This window comes from Taudactylus pleione, unplaced genomic scaffold (genome assembly GCF_031769625.1).
Source record: "Taudactylus pleione unplaced genomic scaffold, aTauple2 ptg000223l, whole genome shotgun sequence".
In the NCBI taxonomy this organism is placed as follows: domain Eukaryota; kingdom Metazoa; phylum Chordata; class Amphibia; order Anura; family Myobatrachidae; genus Taudactylus; species Taudactylus pleione.
This window is the reverse complement of record NW_028284625.1, coordinates 2,801,899-2,823,387: the sequence shown is the minus strand read 5'-3', so window position 1 is coordinate 2,823,387 and position 21,489 is coordinate 2,801,899. Positions and strand designations below refer to the sequence as shown.

Below are 21,489 nucleotides of genomic sequence, written 5' to 3'. Positions count from 1 at the left end.
GTAATGGTTAGCGTTACCACCTCACAGCACTGAGGTCGTGGGTTCGATTCCCACCTCGGTCCTAACTGTGCTGAGTTTGTATATTCTCCCTGTGCTCCTCTGGGTACTCCAGTTTCCCCCCGCACTCCAAACATATACTGGTAGGTTAATTGGCTCCAAGCATAAAAAAAAAAAATTAACCCTAGTGTGTATGTGTGTGAGCATGTGATAGGGAACATAGATTGTAAGCTCTACTGGGGCAGGGACTGATGTCAATGGCCAACTATTCTCTGTTAAGCACTGTGGAATATGTGTGCACTATATAAATAACTGGCAATAAATAAATAAACACATTAAAATAATATATTATGTTTTATTAATAATGTGACAAAACAAACAAGGGAAATTGTAGTTTTGTTTGTGAACAAAAGTTTATATCATGATTCTTACTATTTAAACATTTGCAGCTCTCTGACTATTATATATAAACTCCAATTAAATCTAACAGGCAATAAAGGAAGAGGGCAAAGTATCCAAAGATGTAATTTTATACCTGTGCTTCAGTGGAATTGTCTAGTTACACATCTGATTAATAGTAAATTCATTCTTGGAATCATTACATGTGACATTCAATATAATGTTAGGTTAGAGATTCTCACATCAAAATTGGAAATTAGTGGTTCTGACAGAAATTAATTTTGTGGAATTGAGTAGTACTGAGGGGATGCAATCGGGAAGCCGGCTGACGTAAGCCCGACAGCTTTATCCCGGCGAGGGTTAAATGACAGGCGTCTAAATCTAGACGCCTGTCATTTTTCCGACGCAGAGAGACTGGCGCCAGGCATCCCGATCGAAGGGATGCTGGGCACCGCGAGCGGACAGCCGGGGGGGAGGGTTAGGTTTAGGGCTCCCGGGGGGGGACTTAGGGTTAGGCACCCCCCGGGTGGGTTAGGGTTAGGCTAGGGGAGGGATGGTTAGGGTTAGGCACCCCCAGGGGGAGGTTAGGGTTAGGCACCACCCCGGGGGACTTAGGTTTAGGCAGCAGGGAAAAGTGGGGTTAGGGTTAGGCACTTAGAGGGGGATTAGGATTAGGCACAGGGGGGAGGTTAGGGTTAGGCACCCCTAAGGAGGGTTAGGGTTAGGGGGGTTAGGTTAGGTTAGTAAGTACTCACCTACGGACGATCGGGATTTCCAGTGCTGTCGGGCTGCCACTGCCGGGATCTCTTCATTTGTCTGCCTGCCGCTGCCGGGATTCGAACTCCCGGCCATGCGGCCAGCGGTATTTTATACCGCTTCTGTACTGAGCGATTACTTGAATATACATGACATAATTGGACCTTGTAATGAGGGAAGACACCATTTTCCTGGAAATTTTTGATCTCGCTTGTTTTTGATCGCATAATCCAATCCAATGAAGCTGATTTTCCATTAATTCTGTGTTTGTGCTTTTTTAATTACATACAGTATAAGGGCACTGTAAGGATGCTCATTTACCATTTTGGCACTTGCGTATGTAGGCAAAGGAAGAAGGACCACTGCCTGTCAGTATCGATCCCCAGGGGCTGTCTTCTCGGCATCTCTCACTTATATTATTTTTATTTAGGAAGATAAAGATAAATGAACAGTCTTTCCACAATAACTTTTCTCTACAATAAGACTTCCCAAGTGGGACTATTAAATTACTATATTCTCCATAATTATGTGGAGGACACACACTGGGGATAAATAATCTCTACTTGTGGGATCCAAAACTTAATTTTCGATGTTTTCTCAAATGCATATGATTCCCAAGATAACTAAAAAAATGTTGTGTGCTGAGTTACAGTATCTCACAGTTTACCTATAAATTGGCAAAAGTAGCAACTACTATGCTGATCTGCTTCCCCAAATTACATAATATATACTAACATTTCCAACACTGTTAATAAAAAACACAACCATAAAATGTATCTTCGTACTTAGCGTTAATTCAATTAGGTGTGATTTGAGTCATGTGAACTATTCTCACAGCAGACTTGCACATTGAATTGTGTTTGCAATTCAATGCCAAACTCACATCGCTTTTTTAAAACATTCACGATTTTGTGAGTGCATCCCCCTGAGCAGGTGAAAAGGTAGGACAATTAAGACACAGGGCCTGATTCATACTTGGGGATAGAGTGAGATATCTCCCTCAACTGTGAACTTGAATAAACCATATTGCAATGCAAGGGGTGTAAATACATATTTTTTTTTACATGTAGGGTAAATACTGGTTGCTTTTGCATGTAGCCCACAAATACTGCACAGCTTTATTATTACTCTACAAGTTAGATGTTAGTTTGGACACACTCCTCCCAAATCTAAATTTCTCTGCACGTTTTAAATCTGCCCAACCTGCAGTACAGCACGGTTTCACCAAGATGATCAGTTGAGAGAGATATCTCACTTTATTTCCAAGTCTGAATCAGGCCCACTGTGCAGAGTCAATTATACACCCCTATTAATGAATAATCATGCACTTGGAAAGGTTTAAGTAGCATCATTTGGACAATAAAGACGTAAGTATTCAGTTGAATTTCTCTGAAAAGCTCAATAATAGGTTAAATGATGTGGGACAGATACAGTATGTCGAGATATTGCAGTGATGGCAGAGCAGTTTTACAACTTGCAGATGAGAGCTAAAAATTGTTTTTTTTTTTCAATTCTTTACCAAACATTATTAAAACACTGAAAAATCACTTTCCAGATATTTTTCTGTCCCCCAAAATGCTTGAAAGTGTTTAATTTGATAAAAAGACACTTGCTTGTTATAATTTTTCCACCAATAATAAAAGAGTGCATAAATCTTCCATTTGGTACATATTAAGAACCTCCAGTACTTTCTTTTGTCCTCTAATAACCTTCTATATGGTCATTCTATCTCGGTTGCCACTTTTTTGGGGTCCAGAATGGTTTCTATACTTTTTCATGCACTTCTTCTAGGTCACTTTTTGTATGAAAGTTTTGTCACCTCTCTGTGGATCCTGCAAATTGGCTTGTCTAATTGAATCTCTCATTACTTGTTTGCACGTATTCATGTGATGTATGCAAGTTTAATAAAACAAACTCACATTTGCAAACTAGCTTCTAATCGAATCACATGCAGTAAATCATACTTCATTTGGAATAAAACCTCAGCTCATGGTGACGAGACTAGCAGTAGAAATGTCATTGATGATTTGACCAAAAGAAGGAAAATAGCTAACATTCCATACACCCCCCATATTGGCAATGACATTATCATGCCATGCCCACTTTTTGCTCAACATTCAACTAGTAGAAACAAGTCTAGGTCAAAAGTGAGTGCCAAACACAGTAATGCATCTCCTGTAACTTTCCAAGCACTTGCTTCTCACTCTAAGGGAGAAATGTACTAAGAATCGTGTTTGTGTAATTTGGTGATTTTCAGTGATAAAGCCATGAGTTTGCAAACTTGCGAATTTACTAGAGGGCAACATGCAGGGTTTTTGTATGTGAAACACGACTTCGCACTCCAAATCATGGCATGTCACCATTGGACCAAACATCGTATGATTAACATTACCATCAATGCAAATCACAATTTACTGAGAATCGCGTTGGACAACATGACCATCGCAATGCAATGCATGAAATTAATAGCTTACCAAATCAGTGGCATGTTTGCATGTGAAAACCATTTAATTAGGATAGTCTCAAGAATAATGCTTATCAAAGGCACCCAAATCATCTGCAGCACTGTCTGTGATTCCAAACATGGCTCAGACAGGCTTTTCTGCCATGTGGGCACAGACACTTCTTTTATGTGGATTGCACTAGCTGACTCAAATGGTCCAGAATCAAGAAACAGAACAGATGAATGAGCAGGGCCTACATAGGCCTATATTCTTTTCACAACATCTCCTATCCACCTATCAAGTAACCAATACTTTATTCCTGAATCTCATCTCACCGGCATCAGCAGTCACATGACCCGGAAGTAACGACGAGTGCGAAACATCCAGGAGCCGTGCTGATGCCAGGACCGTGCAGACCACCACAGAGGACAGAAGATGGAGACCGGCAGCGATGTGGCAAGAGTCGGGTGAGTCCCAGTTCTGGGAGGAGGAGGTACCCGGCGAAGATCGGCAGGTCGACGCTGGGTCACTCCATCTCTAGTCGGCACAGGCAGGCGTGCAGTCGGGACCCGGTGTCGCAGCAACCGTATGCGGCACAGGCCCCATACTCTGACAGCTTTGCCTGCCAGGGATCCCTGCCACACTGCCACACAGCTGCTGCGTCCCGTCCTGAAGGGAACCCGGGCACCGCAAGCGGCCACCATGAACTCTTTGCTCTATCATTGCAGGGACCAGTAACGGGACGCTGTTACTAGGTCCATCCCATTTGGGCCTCATTATCAGCACTGTTAGTGACTCTACTGTGTGTGGAGTACCACAGATTGAGTACACCAGTAATACAATCCCTCCAGGGGCCATCCAATTGTAGGAAGGCCACAGACTTTCCAGTAGGACACTTGCCCATGTGGTTTTGGTTTTCTGTTTGGTTTTGTTTTTGGTTTTGTTTTGTTTTGTTTTTATGCAACACCATACCTCAGGGCACTGGGAATTTGTTATCCCAGTGTGGACAATACTTTACAACCAGTATTTCAATAAATCCACGATTGTTTGTATATCTGACAACCATTTCTTTATTTCATTCAGTACACCATTTCAATAATATACATCTGCTAAGGGTGAGCGCTGTACAATATTTGTATCCTACCATAATAGAGAACTGGACAATCTCTTTTACTAAGCTGCACGCCAACTGCAGACACAATCACTCCAGTGCGCTACCCATTTACTATTCTGTAACAGTATCTATATTCTTCCAAGGGTGGTTACATCTCAAAGCAGTGTCTGATGATGAAGTCATCCAGATGTTCTGTCTCAACTGCAACAACTTAATGCACCTGTATGACTTCGTTAAAACTCACCTTGTGCCAGATTCTACATGGACATGAGCCATATTAGGCCTACACAAACTGCAGTCTATTCTTCACTTTTTTGCTACTGGGAACTTTCAATCAGTGATGGAAGGAGGGTTATAATATATCAAACCACATTCTCCTGCTACCTGGCCCAAGTCCTAGAAACACTCCAGACCCTCTCCTACACCTATATCTGCTTCCCTAGCCAGGAGTCACAGTGGCAAGATGTCAGGTAAGCTTTCTCTAGCATCTCAGCTATGCCAAATGTCCTGGTTGCTATAGACTGCATACACATAGGGCTGAGACTACATGTACCTGAACAGATATCATGGGCATTCTACCAACATGCAAGTGGTTTGTGATATAAAACAATCATGAGTGTTGTGGTGAGCTATCTTGGCTCATGTCATGATACCTTTATCCCCAGTCAGTCATTTATCTATGCAAAGTTTGAGGTGGGACAAATGCTGGAAGGATGGCTGCTGGGTAAGTACACATTGCTATGGTTACATTGTTACTATACACCTATAAATTCTGTAATGTTAACCTTCACTTGCATTTTTGCAATTGCATTACAGGGGATTCGGGGTATGGCTGTTTCTCCTGGCTGCTGACTCCATTGTCACTTTGTGATAGTCGTGATGAGTGCAGGTATAATGATGCACATAAGACCACTAGATCTGTTATAGAATGTACATTTGGACTATTAAAATCTCGGTTCCACTGTCTTGATAATTCTGATGGTATTTTGCTATATGCCTTTGATAAAATAACTGATATTGTTTTCAACTGCTGTCTGTTGTAAAATATGTGCTTACAACAACTTCCCCCACCAGATTATGCAATAGACAGAGAGCAGGCAGGGCTACATCTGGTGAATATGTGAGCACAGACAATGGAAAGCAGGTTAGGACTTCAGTGATTGTAACATATTTCACCTATAAGTATATTAAACAACCTTTATAACTGAACATTGACTAACAATTTGGTTTGTAATGTTTTAAAAGTTACACAATAGCTGAAAAATGACACACCTCCAAACCTGACCCATTAGAGTATGGACCAAATTATCTGATTCTTGACTTAACTGTAAAATAATGTGTCACATCACCTGGTGTGAACTGCTTAACCAAGGTGTTTCACAACAGGTGATGTCCTGCAAATTTAAGATGGAAATTAGGGCACAGAGCATTTGCCTCTCCTGCAATGTCTCCTGTTGAAAGGTGTGATAAAGTGTTTAAAAAATAATTTGTACTACTAAATACCATACATTTATCATGTAACATTAATTTCACTTTTTCTCATCTAAACCCATCAGCCTAGAATGTATGTTTCTCAAACATGACAAACTACCTTAATTTTAGGTTGCCTCTTTTTATGCTGCATATTATATATTTCAGCAGACCTTCAACATGTGTGGACAAGTATTGTACACACTATATGACCAATATATAAGTGTTGTAACTAACTTTCTGAATTATTAAAGAATTTACCTTATTTAACCCTTAATTTAATGTTCATTGTGTAATCAATTAAGTTATATACCTGCAAACATTTTGATAAAGTTTTCATTAAAAGATGAAAAAAAATCAAATCTGGTTTTATTTAATTTTTTATTGTTTCTACAACATCATAGAGTGTTTGGGGAGGAAAATTTTAAATAGTGCTCATCCAAATCATACACAAATGCCTTCAATAGACCATGAACAATAAAACAAATATTATTATGTATGTAAAAAGTACAAACAATTTTTTTTTCAATTATGACTCTAAGGTTTATTGTCTTCTTTTGGGAGGCTGTGTAGAGGAGGGTGTAAATTGGTTTGGACCTGAAGCACCACCGGGGTGTGGGCCCAAGGCAGGGAGGTGTTGGTGCAGGTTAGGCTCTTCTAAATGGGTAAATATTTCTCTACCTAAAGAGGTAATGTTAACATTCATATCCCTAATTGCATTTATTTGATTTTTGTACATTCTTAAAAAGCTCTCTTGAAATGTTTGCATTGGTTTGTGCCTCAAGCACACAGTTGGATTCCATTATTCGGACATTTTCAAGATTAGCATTAATATTAAAATTAATGTTTCCACTAGTATCAGCTGCATTATGCTGACATTGATAACGGTGAGGCTGCTGTTATGTTTACACAAATGGCGATTCATTTGTAGCAACTGTCTCATTTGTGTGTCTGTTTCACATGATGGTCATTGAAAGCAGCCATGGAGATGAGGATGGCAGATGCAGCATCAGCATTTGGATTTCTAGACATCTCTTGTAAGCACGGGCTGGGTGGGCATGGTGTTTCTGGCCTTACTGGCTCATCACTCTGGAACTAAAGCAGTAAATGAGGGGAGTATGTGTGAAAGAATGAAATGCAACAGTACACATAGAACAATGGCCATTTGTGGAGTGTGGTACAAAATTATGATTTCAACAATTATGACACGATCCCCCAACAACACAAAAGAGTTTGGCAGGCCAATGTGCAGGTGTTTGGACTTGTGTTTCAAATGTTAGGAGGTTAATGTATGAAGCTATGAAAATACTATTAAAGTGGCCCATTTCTTACATTTCCCATAACCAGTAGGTACAGTAGATGCAGATTATTTGCTATGTTTACATTCTCTACTGTGCCACTTTGCCAGTAAATAAAAAGTTTCATACAACACCCCCTAAGTTAATAGTGTGTGTGTGTGTGTGTGTGTGTGTGTGTGTGTGTGTGTGTGTGTGTGTGTGTGTGTGTGTGTGTGTGTGTGTGTGATGCTGTTAAAATGACATTTGCCTGATAAAAAATGGAAACATTTTTATTCTCCTTTACAGATACTCACCAAATGGCTGGCACATGGAGGTGTATGGGCCAATTGTCTGCATTGTTTTGCCTGAGTCTGGCTAGAAGGCTGCTGTTGTTGACTGCCAGAATAGCATGCTGAAGATGGTCCTTAAAGAATAGAGACATATATAAATGTAAAGTGCTGAATGTGTTTATAGAAAAAAGAAATCAAAAACCAGAAAATGTATTTACCTGCCTGATCCTCATCCTGCCTTAAGGGTGACTGTGAAGAAGTCTCAGCATTGAGGACACCATTAATCTTGACCAAATACCCAACTCCATTTGCTGAAATGCAGCTCCAAACTTTCAAGGAATTTCCACCATGCTTCACTGTTGCCTGCAGACACTCATTATTGTATTGCTCTCCAGCCTTTCAGTTCAGAACTGACAGAAACCAGTGTTTACCCATCTACTGTTCAGAGAAGTCTGACCAGAAGTGATTTTCATGGAAGAATTGCTGCCAACAGGCATTACTTCAATGTGGAAAGGTCAAGTGAATCAACTATGCATGAACACATAGGAACTGGGCTGCAGAAAAATGGCAGCAGGTGCTCTGGACTGATGAGTCAAATATTAGTCTGTAACAGAAGTCAGTTTGTTCACTGAAGGGCCGGAGAGCAGTATAATAATGAGTGTCTGCAGGCAACAGTGAAGCATGGTGGAGGTTCGTTGCAAGTTTGGGCCTGCATTGCAGCAAATGGAGTTGGGATCTGGTCAGGATTAGTGGTGTCCTCAATGCTGAGAAATACAGGCAGGTACTTATCCATCATGCAATACATCAGAGAGGTGTCAAACTGTGTTACAAGACTACCTATAAGAATTTAAGAATTTATGCTGTTTTGAATGCAAAGGGTGGTCACACCATATATTGATTTGATTTGGATTTCTTTTCTGTTCATTCACTTTGCATTTTGTTAATTGATAAAAATAAACTATTAACGCTTCTATTTTTGAAAGCATTCTTACTTTGCAGCATTTTTTCCACACCTGGTTAAAACTTTTGTACAGTACTGTATATATACAGCAATATATTCCAATTTTTTCAAGTCAAGGTTTCAAGGCACTTACCCAATCTATATAGGAGAGAATCAGTGTACTTACACCCCACCACTACCATCTTCATCTCCAGGAACCAAGGGAAGCTGACATCTGGCAGATGATGTTACCGCAAGAATTACCACATTGCTGACGCACCCCATCACAACAGATGCAAGCACCACCCCATGTCACTGCATGCAAGAGTTGGAAAAATAAAATAGCTACTTAACTAAAGTAAATAACCACACCCACATGCACACGTAATCTTAATACATACAAGATTAATTTTAGGCAATTAATGCAATCAGGTAATTCTAAAAATAATACATTATAGGAGATAAATCAATGGAATTTACACTGGAAAGCTACACTACTGTAAAAAAGCATAGGTACATGAAAGACTACATCAATGTTAAATGTGACACACAGGCAGGGTCCAATATCATTAATGTACAGCATATCTTAATATACATAATTAACTTAAACAATTCCAGTTAATTTGATCCTCCTTATGCAATAATGCATGGCCTCTATTAACACCTCTTGGGCTCTCCTGTACATAATCTATCATGAAATATCAAAGTGTAGCCAATCCATGATTTGCTTCTTTGAAGTGGCGTGCCACAGGTAAATGGAATTGTGTTTGTATAAATATATATATATATATATATATATATATATATTGAGAACTTTTAAGAGTTTAAACGTGTTGGTGGAGAGTCTGGTGAGGGATCCTGGGACCTGGAGGCACTGTCTTGGAGCACAAAGATCTTCTAATCTTCTCGGAGAGGAGTGTCTTACAATATTTGTGCATTTATGGATTTGTTGTCTCCATTATCTGGAATATCACATCTAAGAAGAATATCATGCCACTTGTGAGGCCACACCCTCTGGCCAGGAGGATATGCCCCATTTTCCCTGGTAAACGGCTTAGCTGCGCACACTACAACCCTCACCACACCGAGTGTCACTGCTGGGAGGGACGCCACTGCAACTGCCATCATTATCATTTTCTGAATGTGCAGATGGTCTGTGATGCAACCTGAACACATGCATACCATGAGTGTAGTGGAAAGCTATAGTATGCAGTTCATGAATTCTACTTCCTGTGCTAGATTTTTCTATACAAGTATAAAGCATGGAAATGTAAGAAAGATGGATCCTGGGTACGTAATAACAATCATTACTTTGAACGTGCAATTTATTTTATACTGTTCACATGTTACTAAATTTAATATATATTTTATATGTATTTCCAGGTGATTTAGAATATTGGTATCTCCTCAGGCCAGTGCACCTCTGTTGATTCCACATACTCCTTCTCAATACCAAGTGAATGAGGCACATATTGGATCTGATTCTAAGTATTTTGCTGCAGGTGTGACTGCAACTTTATGCTAATACTGCTACAAAGCCCTTTTTCTGGGGTCCATTCATACCTCCAAATATGCATGGACAGATATGCCCAATTTGGACATATTCAGATTCTGAAATACTGTTTGGTGTGTCTATAAAGGTACAGGTGTGTCCTCATACACTTAGGGCTATATTTACTGAAAGTCAATTTGGGTCGCTTTCTGGTCAATTGCGTGTTTTGGGGTCTAAATCGCACATTTACTAACATGATTTTTGACATCTTATTTAAACAATGTAAAAAAATCATATCTAAGTAATGTGTGATTTAGACCCTAAACATCGACCAATAATTGACCCAAATTGACCATTAGTAAATATACCCCTCGTCTCAATAAGCTGTGTGTCACAAGATATTTGGTGTGAAAAAGCCACCAGGTCCCATGTGACTTGCACCAAGCTTCTTTCTTGTGTCTTTTTCAGTTGAAAATTAGCCTCAATGTGATGTGACTTAAATGCACCAGGATACTGCACTGATTAATTTGGGATGTGACACTTGCATTTCTTTATGCGACTCAGTATGTAATGAAGCACAATGGAAATTGTCATGATAAAAAGCTGTGGCCACTGCATAGTAGCACTTCATATACAGAAACAGACTCACACGCAGATGTACAAGTGATGAGAGGGGACTATTTGATGCAACTTGAGCAACACATCTGTACCATCAGGTGCATCATCGAAACTTGCACCAGCCCTATGGCAACTGCAGTTTATCAGTCTGAATATTGACTCCTATGCAAATGATTCTGTATGCCAACACTATTATCGACATGCCTGTGACACTCCCATAACATACCCATAAGATTAAATTTTCCTGAGGCCAGTTAGTCACCTCACTGTCACTGCTCAGAAATACCCAATACATTGTCACAACAGTCTTAGACTGTCTGTCTCCCATGTGCCTTAATTGCAACTGTGAATCTGTGCAGACAGAGACTGCTTTTGAAGAAACGACAACAGTGCTGAGAAACGCGTCAAGCCATAGCCTATTACGGCTTCATGCTCCACAACTGTAACCTGATGGGATCATCACCCTCCACACTGCACATACAGCCCTCCGCCGGTGCATGCTGCAAGGATCCGGATCCCCGTCTGCCACAATGGGGCCCGAGCGGGTGAATCGCCATGGCTGGTAGTGCACTTTAACTGGGTGAAACCCAAAACAGCCAGATACTCGGATGACTAGAACTGGAGCATAAAGGTACCAATTCTTTGGAGGCATTACTCTACAAACTGCTTATAAAATATAAGTCACAGCTGCCTCTGTGAGTAATTTGCATGCTCCAAGGTAACAAGCTCCAAGCCGGTATGTAAATAACCACATGTCACACAGGATGGACATTTGTAACAGCCTGGTTTTTTATGTACTATCATGGTGTCTGAAGCTTGTTTGTAGTCTGTGATGTCAACAATGTTATTTTATTATGTGTCTGTTTCCTTGCCGTCTTTCAGACAGCCAATGGCCGCAGAAGCGTCTTAGGTTGTCTTGACAACCTCCGGAGGTGAATCAAGTGACGTCACTGTGTGTGTGACTCGCGCCCTCCGGTCACGTGAACGCTGTTCAGTGGCAGTCGCATCTTCAGCATGCACGGGGTGGGGTATATAGGTAAGTGTGTTTTAATTGTTTCTTTGTACTGTATTCCTGACGAAACCCTGGTGTGACGCCATGTGTCCTGTCACCCTCAGTGACTTTACTCCTGGAATTCCTATGCCATTTCTTGTGCGAGCACCCAGGTCATTTACAGCAACAGAAGAGTCGCGAGTGCCGAGCCATTTGGACTATATATAGATATATATATATATATATATATATATATGTATAATTATATTTGTAAACTATTTGTGCTTATTTTTTATTGCATATATTTTTACACCAAGGAGCATCCCGGGTTGACCCTGCAATAACCCGTTTTTTTGCTCTGGTGTAAAAGGGGTATAAGATGCATGCACAGAAGAAGAACAACGCTCCCCTGCATCAGACATTGCAGCTGCATCTGACTCAGGATCAGGGCCATTCTCACTATGGGCCATATTCAATTTTGAAGCGAAAAGCCGTTTTCGCTTGGTTTTTAGTGAAAATATCGCCTTTTTTTTTTACTCCTTATTATATTCCATTCCGTTTTCGCCTATGCAGAAAGTCAAGGCACTGAAATAGATGATACTTTTTCTCCACAGGATAGCAGGAGAAAAAAAGTGTAAAATCTATATTTTGTGGTGAAGATGTTGGGAAACCACTCAAAACCCTTGGTAGACCCCCCCAAAGGACAAATCACCCCTCCAAAAAAATAATAAATTCAAGGATCCCCCAAAAAACGCTTTTGAAATTGGGCGCAAAAATGACAAAAGTGGGAGGACAACTTCAAAAACTAGCGAAATAAGCTTCTGGGGGTGCTCTAAGAAGGGGCCAAGTATTTTTGGGATTGCAGGTGCTTGTATGACGGAGGAATTTCACTTTTCTAAAACTTCACTTTAGAGACATTAAATTATGCTAGTACCCATTTTCAAGAACCCCAAATTTGATGGGACTACTTATTTTCACCAAAAAATACTGCTTAATGCCATTCTTCACCACTTTTGCAAGGACGCTAATAACAAGGATATTAAACAACTTCAGTACCCCAATTAGTTTTATTAGGGCCATTGCAACACTTCTACATTGATCCCCAATGTTAGTGCATCTTTTTTGGGGTTTAAGGCTGATTTCCCCAAGTCTGACAGTACTTTCCGCCTGTTCTACAATCGCCGCTTGCCGTTGTTGCCTGTTTTTAAATTGAATATGGCGGAAAGCAGGGATGCGCACGATAAGTTTCTGCGTCACAAACACGTGATGTCGGCGAAAAATCCGGCAGACAAAACTTTTCCGTGGGTGCTAAACTAATTGAACACTGCCCTATGAGTGTGATAGAACATACATTTAGACTATAAAGAGCAGATTCAGATGTATTGATACAGTAGGTAGTATGTTTCTTTATGCCCTTATAAAGGTGGCTGATATAGTTCCTGCTTTTTTTACTGCAGAATCCGTACTTACTTCAAAATGGTCCAATTCATGTTACAGTAGGTAGGTAATGTGGATAAAACACAGGAGGTAAAAATTATAATTTAACAACATTTTACCTTTCACATTTATTTTTAGCAACAACATTTGAAAATGTAGACAAAACTTAAATACTAAAACTAATTTTGTTTTCCTATTTTAGAGTTTGTTTCACTTTAGTGCTTGCAATTCAAACCTCTACCTCTGCCACCCTTGGTGTGGACACTTCATATAGGAGGAGTAGTTAACTCTGATATTGATTATGTGCTGCTGGTAGACCTACTCTTATTTGTGTGCCAACAATTCATCTCGTAATTGGAAAATAGAGTATTCCTTTATAAATACTGTAAGTTTTTTGACAGAACCTGTCAATTCCTCTAATGCACTAATCATTTGTATGAAATGGATATCCATTCTCTCAAAGACATCACCAATACCCAATTTGTTGCATTAATTAGAATTCACTAGTATCTAAACCATCATCGTCATTGTGTGTTAATTTGCTACACCTGTAGATTTTGAACATGTATGAAGTCCCTTTGAATGCATCTGAAATCGGCCATAGCAGCTGTCAGATTTAAGACAGGGTTCTCTGGTAGAGGAGGAGTGGCTTTATGTTGAGACTGTGTTGTTTTAAAGTATTTGTGCAAGACGCAGATTATAAAGAAATCAGTGTAAACAATATTGAGGGCAGTGATGGTGTGATCATCTCCCTCTTAATTAGCTACAACTAATTCAGCTACTCTACTGTACAGTACCTGTATATTTTAATATGATGGTCATATAAATGTAAAGATGTGTGTAAGGATTTTTTTGTCACTTGTTGATGTCATTACTTTGTGAACACACATGCTACACATTCTCAGGGCCGGATTAACAATGGGGTGGAGCTACAGCTCCAGGCCCCAAATTAAAATAGGCCTGCCACCTGCAGGACCTGCTGTGTGCTGCTGGAAACAGGAAAAATATTGTTCCTGTCTGCCACAGCAACCTGACGCCCTGCCCACTTGAATCCCCACCCTACCCTACCGCCAAGCCGACGCGCCTTCCAAGGTTTCAAATACCTTAATTACTGGGCTTTATACTCTAAACAATGGCAGCACAGTAAAAGGTGTCATAAACCCTCCCTGAGCTGCACAGTTGCCCTTTGTGCCTTCTCTGCGCTGTGTGACATCACACAGCGCCACGACTCCACAGTACCAACAGCCGGAAAAGAAAGCCTCAGCTCCGTTAAGGCTGCCCTTGAGATTGTGAAAGGGCTGTTACTGCTGACGGGGGTGACCTGTTGGCTGCTGCTAATCCTTCAGCCTGAATCTCCGTGCTGTTCCTGATAAAAAGGTATGATCCTTCTGATCAAAGATTGTTTAATAGTTCAGCTGGCATGAATTTATCACAGTGGGTCCATGCCTTCCGCTAAACTCAAATTGATATTTCAAGGTTTTGACGGGCTCTGTATTTTGGTTTGCTTATTACAGTTGTGGAGTGTTTTCTGTATCAGTATATATTATACACTGATTTTGATTGATATTATATATTTGGTATAATATAATGCAATGTTTTATTTGTATTTTTCTAATGTTTTTTTTTCCTTATTGCCTGTATCCCCCCATGTTTTTTTCTTTCTACCCCTTTTTTCCTTTTCTTTTTTCTGTACCCTTTTTTTTTTCATCTGTAAAAAACAAAAAAATGTAATAAAAATGAATGTTAAAAAAAAAATTGTTTAATATATGTGTGTATATATATATATGTGTGCACATATACTTATATATATATATATATATATATATATGCATATTCACATGTTTGTGCAATTATTCATATATGTGTGTATATATATATATATATATATATATATATATATATATATATAGGGATCTCATTTGTGAGCCATAGTTTGCCCTGTAATTAGGTTTGAGGACTGACTTTTATATAAAGAGTGGGTCCCTACCTATCTGTGACCGCAACCTATCGCTGTCACTCCATAACATGCTTCAGCTTATACAGGTTGAGTCTCCTATATCCAAATATTCCGAAATACGGAATATTCCAAAATACGGAATTACTTTGGCATAACTGAGATAATGAAACCTTTGATTTAAGGCACAACTTATTAAAAATATTGTATAAAATGACCTTCAGGCTGTGTGTATAAGGTGTATATGAAACATAAATTAATTTAATTTCTGTACACAAACTTTGCTTGTGCCACAAAATTATTGAAAATATTGTATAAAATTACCTGTAGGTTATGTGTATAAGGTGTATATAATACATAAATGCATTCTGTGTGTATATTTGGGTCCCATTCCCAAGATATTTCATTATGATATGCAAATATTCCAAAATATTCCGTTATCCAAATTACCCCTGGTCCCAAACATTTTGGATATGGTAGACTCAACCTGTACTAGCATGCCGCCACGTCTCACCCTCCAATAGTCAGCATTTGCATAGACTATAAGAAGCAGAGGAGGTGGTTTGCGCTTCTCAGACTCTTCAGCATCACATGTGCAAATAGCTCAGACATGGCTTCACCAGCGCAAGGAGCAGAAGAAGATATTTCCACCTCTAGCTGCAGGCAGCATATGACTGCCTGGACCTTAGCATTTCTAGTATTCTTCAATAGTCATGTAAAGGCTAGAAAAATAAAACTGATGTGTGCAGTAAATACTGTTTTTCTGGGGGGGGGGAGGAAAGCAAACAGAGTGTGCTGCCTGTGGCATTTTATATATATATAGTTTATGGGGCACCATTTTACTTATATGTTAACTGACCACAACCCCTCCTTAATGTAAGCCAAAGCCTCCCCCAAAAAGGTTTTGTGTGTATAGCATATACTATAGCATATAGTATATAGCATATACTATATATATTAAAACAGCCATAAACCGACACTCCAAATGCTTTGATGTCTGTAATTTGCGCCCGGTGCCCTCCTCATTACCTTTCCTTGCAGGGAGAGGAGAATAAATATAGCAGAAATAGACGGCACTCCTAGCGTCCTAACAAATAAAACCATACACTCGCAGAGTAATTTCTATCAAATCATCTATCAGATACAAATGACTCTGCAAGTGAATAGTTTTATTTCTTAAGGCGCCGGGAGTGCCGCCTGTTTCTGTTATATATTTATTATATACACACATTTATGCTCAAGAGTGGGTTAATACATATATATACACACACTAGTATGTGCCGGGTAAATTCAGTCCAGAACTCCATTCCACCCTGTCCCACCTCCCCACTGTTTCCATCTCCACAACCCTTTAGTCATCCCACTGTCTGCTGCTCTGCCCCACCACTCCTGATCTAATATCTTCTCAGTATAGCTATTAATAAGCGAAGGTCTTGTTTTTTTATATATAGAAATATTTCACATTCATGACATCACTAAGTGACCTATAGCCTCTTCAGTAGATGGATTTTACATTTAAATAACTATACTCTTTATTAATTTGTAGATTCTCACATTACACTATTGATGAAAGTGAAGAGGGGAGGGAGATTGAGGTTTATCAAGGTAGGCACTAGTCACACCTTTTGGCACAGGCCACACTCCCTGTGCAGACCACCCCCCACAAATTCGAACACATCCCCCACATCACTGGTCGCACCTCCACAGTGGTAGTCACATCACCTGTGGTGACACACAATAGGCCCTTCATAAATTTCAGCTCCAGGCCCATGTGGACCTTAATCTGGCACTGCACATTCTTCTGGGGTTGGGTCAGTTGGGGTTGCTGGGTGTTATTTGTCTTAGGAACCTGTTGCCTGAACCATGAAATAATAAAAATATTATTGACTGATACCATTCAGGTATATTCAATTGGGCGCGAGGTTTAGCGAGGCTAAGCCCTTGCGCCACTCGCTCCCACTTTCGGAATCCCACGGGTATGTGTGCTCCTGATACCCACGAGATTCAATTAAAAAACAGTGGGCGCGGGGTTTTCATCACTGAAAACCACGCGCCATGTAAACTAAATTAAAAAAAAGTCACTTACCTACCCAGGCCTCCAAGGCTCACGGTGGCATCCCCTCTCTCTTCTTACTGGAGAAGGGGCTGCTCGGAGTGTCGGGAGCTCCTGGAAGGCTCCAGGGGCTGGTGGGTAGGGCAAGGGCTGCTGGGAGATGTAGTTCTCCCAGCGCCAATTATGGGGGGGGCCACAGTGACACTGGGGGAGGGCACACTGACACCGGGACATACACACACACACTCATGCACACACAGTCACTCATACACACTTTCAAACACCACACACACTCACATACTCACCTCTGCTGCAGAAAATCTGGCTCCCAATGCAGGATGAAGAAGACAGCGCTGCTGAAGGTAAGTAATTAAGGACTAATTAAACTAATTGGATACTTCCAATTGCTTAATTGGTCCTCAGGGGGGTGCCACGGTGGTGTCACAGCAGGTGACAGTGATTTTTCCTCAAATCATCGATTTTAGGAAAAATCACGCTTGCTCAGGAGGTGCGTAAAAAAATACCTCCAAGCCCGTGTTTTGTCTTAAAATAGAATAGAATAGCAGAAAACCTGCACCTGCTGGAAAAACCTTGCAGGTGCTGGTTTTTTGCTATTCTCGCAGCCTATTGAATATGCCACTTAGTTTATACTTTGAAATTAAAACATGTGAAACACATTGCTTAATAACCAGACGTTTGCTGTGTTTGAATCAAATCACTGTCATGCACATTAAAGCTGTAACTATCTCTACTGGCAGGATGTGCTTCAGGTCTTCCTCATGGAAAGTGAATTCTATAAGCATAGCAGAGCCACCAGTCATCACTGTAGTAGCCTTTCTTTCTTGTGCCAAATTTTCATTAAGACACCGATTTATAACAGAATATCTCTTCTTGTAGTGTGCCACAGTGCATTTACAGCCTGGCAAAACCAATCCTCAATTGTCATTTGTAGCTCAGTAGCATCTTTGCTGCCTGACTACCCAAACTTATTTCATGACATAGTACAATCTTATTAATGATAATAAATTTCTTGTATAAAGTATTGTGACCAGACTTAGTGATAACTTAATGGAGGCTATTGGTATCACTGTTTGCCACCTGTTTACTCTCCTGCACTTCCTCACTACTTCCCCTTTATTCTCATCAGCACTCTTACTGACAACATCCCATCTCCTTCCCTTCCACATAGCATCCAAAAACACAAACAGAAAAAAACTAGCTACATTACCAGTTACACCTAACTCACAGACAAAAATCACACACATAACTTAATGTAACACCCTCTAAAGGGTAGGTATTTGTAAAACACTATTCTCAGTGTTAAAGATTGCTGTTTGTTGCAGATTCTACATTACTGAGACCCTGGGGATCAGTTTTCAGGTAAAGGAGGGGCTGGAGAGATAGACACGCAGGGGTGGGAAGACTGGGTGTGTAGCAGGGAGAGCAGAGAAAGGAGGGAGAGAGAACAAAGGAGAAGGAAAGGTTGGGAGAGAGCAGACATCTTTGGGGAGATACAGAGCTGGAAGCAGAAATGTATCTCTGGTGCTCCCCCAGTAGGGAGAGATTGATGGGGCTGTGGCAGCTGCCATGGTGCCCATCTAACACCAAAGGAGGAGGTCTGGAGTGAGACCAAAGAGAGAAAGTCTGAGAGAGACCACAGAGAAAGAGGTGGAAGCTTGCAGTGTGAGCAGCCCAGTGATGTTTTTAGCACCCATGAGAGGGGTAAGAGATGTCAGTATTTGTGTAGGAGATGAAGAAAGGAATTTCCCATGAGCTTTACTGTTAAGGGACAAGAGGAGTCCCTTATGCATAAAAGCCCCCCAGCAGCCATTAAAGGGGGGGTCACTGGCAGCAGTGTGGCTCTAGGAGCCGTTCCTGTAGCAGAGGAATGGGCTGCAGCTGAGAGTGTAATAGCTGCAATGGAAAAGTCTGTATATTGCTGTCCCATGTGAAGGAGAAGGGGAGCAGAGAGGGACACTCTGTATATTGTCTTAGAAGAGACAAAGAAGCGGCAGAGTGCAAAATAATTTGTGTAAGATGTGTGTGAAGCTGTGGAACTACAGGCACTAGCCAGCAAAGGCCCAGGTAGACCTGTATGTATAAAGTGCAAAGCATTTATTGTAACTGTGCCTAAAGACTGTGCTGGTGAAGAAGAGTGCAATATAATGTAACCATATCCATAAGATTGTCATATACCATCTGACATGCCAAGTATATGAGTTGGAGATAGAGGAGAAGCTGCTGTAACCATATTCATGTCTATGACTATGTGCAGGAGGAGAGAAATAAAGTGGTTTATTTTTATAAGAGATGGTCTGGCGTCCAGGCCTGGCAACAGGGGGGTACCAAGGGGACACCCATGCCAGGTCCGGTGGTCCAGAGGGGCCCCGAAGTCCAGACAGGAACAGCACAGGGCCACGGACGGCGGTCACACTGTTCCAGCTGCAGCTGCTGGGACCCATAGCCATCACCCAGCCCCAGCTCCAGGTCCCTTGTAGCCTGGCCCAGGCAGCACTGGGCTCTTCCAGGTGGCTCAGCTGTGGCCCGGGTCAGGCATAACCTTTAACTCTGCAAAGCAGTGTTGTGACATCATAGGTCATGTAGCCACATGTCTTCCCTGCCCAGGCAGAAGTGGACTGATCCCTGGGTGGCCGCCAGGCAGGCAGTGCCACTGCGGTGGTAAGGAGTTGCGGCTGCTGATAGGATTGGATCTGGGGATGGAGGAAGGTGACAGGGGATGGAGGCAGAAAGTGACATGGGCTGGATGCTGAGGAAGGTGAAGGAGGCTGGGGGCAGAGGAAGGTGAAGGAGTCTGGGGGCAGAGGAAGGTGATGTGGGCTGGGGAAGAAGGTGATGGGCTGGAAGCAGGGGAAGGTAAAGGGGCAGAGGAAGATGAGGGAGGCTGGGGCAGAGGAAGATGAGGAAGGCTGGGGAAGAGGAAGGTGATGGGGCTGGGGCAGAAGGTGACAGGGACTGGAAGCAGAGGAAGGTGAAGGGGGAAGAGAAAGATGAGGGAGGCTGGGGCAGAGGAAGGTGATGAAGGCTGGGGCAGGAAGTGACAGTGGCTGGAAGCAGAGGAAGGTATTGGTGTCTGAGGATGGAGGAAGATGAAGGGAGCAGAGGAAGATGCATTGAGCTGGGGGCAGAAGGTGACAAGGGTTGGACGCAGAGGAAGGTGTTGGTGCCTGGGGACAGAGGAAGGTGATGGGGGCTGGGGATGGAGGAAGGTAATGAGGAGCTGGATGCCGAAGGTGATAGGGGCTGGGGACTGAGGATGGGGGCTGGGGACGGAGGAAGATGAAGGGAGCAGAGGAAGATCCATGGGGCTGGAGGCAGAGGGTGACAAGGGTTGGACGCAGAGGAAGGTGTTGGTGCCAGGGGACAGGGGAAGGTGATGGGGGCTGGGGGCAGAAAGTGATAGGGGCTGGGGACTGAGGATGGGGGCTGGGGATGGAGAAAGGTGATGGGGGGCTTCTGGGCTGAGGATGGTGATGAGTGGCTGAATTTGAGGAAGGTGATGAGAGGCTGAGGACGGCTGGGTGCAGACACCATCCCTCCTACCCCTGAGACATCCACAGCACTATCATGAAGCAGACCTTGCAAGAGACGGAAGACAAGAACTGCAGCCTGCAGCATTAGCGACAGAGAGACAGTGTGGTAAGTCATAGTGTATTTTTATTTTATTTAAAGGCTTGCATATCTTTCAGTTAACATTATCATGCTTCACATATCACACATGCAGGGGAGGGATGTGCGGGATCGGGGGTGGAGGTGAGAAGGTGGGGCCCACCAGATACATCAGTGTACCTGGCCCCAAGATTTCAGTTACCGGCCCTGCTGGCACCCAATTAATTCAAAAAGAGCTATTTCTGCACTGTTTATACCTGTGTGAATGTTATAAAGCCTGCATGGCTATTGCCAACACTCTGGAGAGTAAGCCTGAGGCAATAGGTGGTGTATCACTCCAAATGCACCTTGCCCCACACCGCACACTGAAGGGGGGTTACATAAAGAAATATATAATGAGGAATTAAAATAAAGATAATGAGAAAGTTGCAAGGATTTTATTAGAGAAGAACGGTCCAGATTTGTCTTGGATCTTCCTGCCATGTTCGGATCTCAGAATGAGGTAAAACATCTGTGCCGAGATGTTTATGAAAGATTATGTTTTGCCTCATTCTGAGATCCAAACTTGGTGGGGAGATCCGAGCCAAAACCGAACCGCTTATCTCTAGTTTTATAGATGATATGAAGATA

General features: G+C 41.8%; 1 protein-coding gene across 2 annotated transcripts in view; it reads left to right on the top strand.

Moving 5' to 3' along the window:
• The window catches only part of LOC148517309 (potassium channel subfamily T member 2), a 1,089,312-nt gene that overhangs the window by 672,417 nt on the left and 395,406 nt on the right, over window positions 1-21,489 (top strand). The gene's annotated exons all lie outside the window — the stretch shown is intronic.